The sequence below is a fragment of the Theobroma umbraticum genome, unplaced genomic scaffold (genome assembly GCF_002168275.2).
Source record: "Theobroma umbraticum cultivar Fairchild unplaced genomic scaffold, ASM216827v3 scaffold_30.0, whole genome shotgun sequence".
NCBI classification, from domain to species: Eukaryota; Viridiplantae; Streptophyta; class Magnoliopsida; order Malvales; family Malvaceae; genus Theobroma; species Theobroma umbraticum.
Genome location: NW_018397254.1, coordinates 14779975 through 14782329, shown reverse-complemented (window position 1 = coordinate 14782329; position 2355 = coordinate 14779975). Strand labels below are relative to the sequence as shown.

The 2355-nt window shown below is 29.9% G+C and overlaps 1 long non-coding RNA gene across 1 annotated transcript in view; it reads left to right on the top strand.

Annotated features, from left to right (window-relative positions):
- Positions 1 to 616, top strand: part of LOC110421045 (uncharacterized) — a 2256-nt gene extending 1640 nt beyond the window's left edge. The window contains exon 2 of the long non-coding RNA XR_002445607.1: positions 389 to 616. This is a non-coding gene — a long non-coding RNA (uncharacterized LOC110421045). The remainder of the gene's footprint in view (positions 1 to 388) is intronic.
- The last annotated feature ends 1739 nt before the right edge of the window (positions 617 to 2355 follow it).

Sequence of the window (2355 nt, the reverse complement as noted above, 5' to 3'; positions counted from 1 at the left end):
ATATTGATTATGAATAAATGACGTTATGTTTAATACCTCGATGATAAGATGATTTATGAGCTTGTGTAAAAGCTTTGACAATGTTTGATTTTGTGGGAGCAAGCATGATTACACTGATTTGATTTTAGCAAAGTTGTTAAATGATTTTGACGGCAGAGATCTTTACATGAATTGGTTTGATATTTGATTTAGATGATTATCTTGCATTAACTTTTTGGTTTTACAAATAAGGCACAAATTACCTTTTTGAGCTAAATTGTTTACATACATTCTTATATTTTTAATATTCAAAACTTCTACTCTTAGCTTGTTTCCCATCTACGCCTTACTCAAGGAGCCAATGATCACTAAGTCTGTGAGACTCACCCCCTCATTTTTCGTTTTGCAGATAGTGATCGACCTAGTGTGCAATCATCGATGCTTATGGTCCACTGTGGGTAGGTAAAGGCATCTCATAGTACTTTATTTCGAGTCGCTCTGCTAATAAAGGTCGAGTTATCCATAGCTTGAAGTATTTGTAAATAGTGTCAATATAAATTCACAGTTAAATACTACAGACTCTAATGTAATCTTACAATTATGGTGAATAAAGGATAAGTTGGTTTATTATGGTTTATGTATAACTCTTATTACAAGAAGGTATATGGTTCAAGCAATTTCATGGATTGATGGCATAATGTCTAAAGTTTCAAATAAGGCTTGTTCGAGATTGGGCAGGTTCACTCGTAAGTCTCAAACACCGGTAATGATTGAGTAAAAGGTCGTTACAAACATGGTTGACCTTGGCCCTTCTATAGTCAACCTTGATGTGTGAAAAAAAGGGAAAATGAAAGACATAGTCGACCCTAGTTTCATTGTGGTTGAGTACCTCAACCCAAATTCACAAAAAAATACTCTCGGGAATTAGATCAAGTAGAGGAAGGTTATACTCGACTATGAAACCCTAATTTAAGAAATTTAAAGAACATAGTTGACCCTCAAGCTTTAGGATTTAATGCAAACTTATGTCTAACGACTCCAAACTTCACTTTAGCTATAAAAAGTTGCCCTTGAGTCATTTCAAAGACAATAAAAGACCAACACTTAAGTGAAAAATATTTTTGGTTCATCTATTATTTTGGTTAAATCACATGCTTACATGACATTTAATCTTACTTGACCGTAATGATTGAAATCTAAAACTTGACATAAGTAATAGAATTGCTTATGGTACTTAATTGCATAAGTCAAGTCAACTTTGATCATGACATATAGTTTGTGTTGACATTGTTGAAATATCCTTTGAATATGCATTTGAATGTTGACTATCCTTCATTGAGCCTTAAATGTTCACATGATATAAAAATTTGGTGTCAGTCCACTCTAGATTATAGATTACTATAAATAATTTGGAATGTCAAATGAAATATAACATACAGCTTAAGTGAGCATTGAATGCATAATGTGTTTTGATTGAATATCTTGTTCTTAAATTTTGATAATTAGTATTCATTGATGATTGAGTGTTCCCTTTTAACATATTGATAACGTTATGATATAGAGTTATTTGAACTTAATTTTGATAATAATTTAGCTTAGTTCTTGTAATAATATATAAAAATTAGTAAGTTTTATTTAATTATTTTAAATTAGTTATTTTACGTGAGTCAGTCTAAACTTAGTTAATTTTATGCTTAATTTGGTGTTAATGTAGTTAAGTTAAGTTGTTATTGATTTATTTGTACTTTTGTAAGTGTTTGATGAAAGAAGAATTTTAATGAAAGAAAAGAGAGCAAAAAACACTAGATTGAAAGTCGAGAGTCAAGCTACAAAGTCATTGAAGCTGAGAAGAATTTGAAGGATTCTAGAAAACTTGGAAGATCAAGATTATAATTCTTGAGTTTTATCCTTTTAATTATTCTTTTATTTTCTTAGCTTGCTTTTATTGTTTAAACTTTATTTGATGATGATGTGTGACTTGATGGGAAACTAAGTTTGAATCTAAGATTATGATTAAACTCAATATGTAGTCTGAATTATTTATCTCTCTTTTACGTATGTTTGAAAGATTTAAGCTATTTATTTTATTCTTGTAGCACCTCGTACCCTTGTACAAGAGCCAATATGATCTCATCGACGAGACAGAGGGTTGATGGACGTAAATTTATGTGCAAAAGAGCAATGATAGGCGAAAAGAATATTTTAGAATAAAATATTTTATACGTGAAGACATGATAATTAAATATTAATATTTTACCAAGGATGAATTAGCAAGATAAAAAGGCAATTCGGAAGTGAATTGGTACAAATAAGACATTTTGGAACTCGAGAAGTCAAGTGAAGAATTTTGAAATAAAATAATATTAAAATATTAAT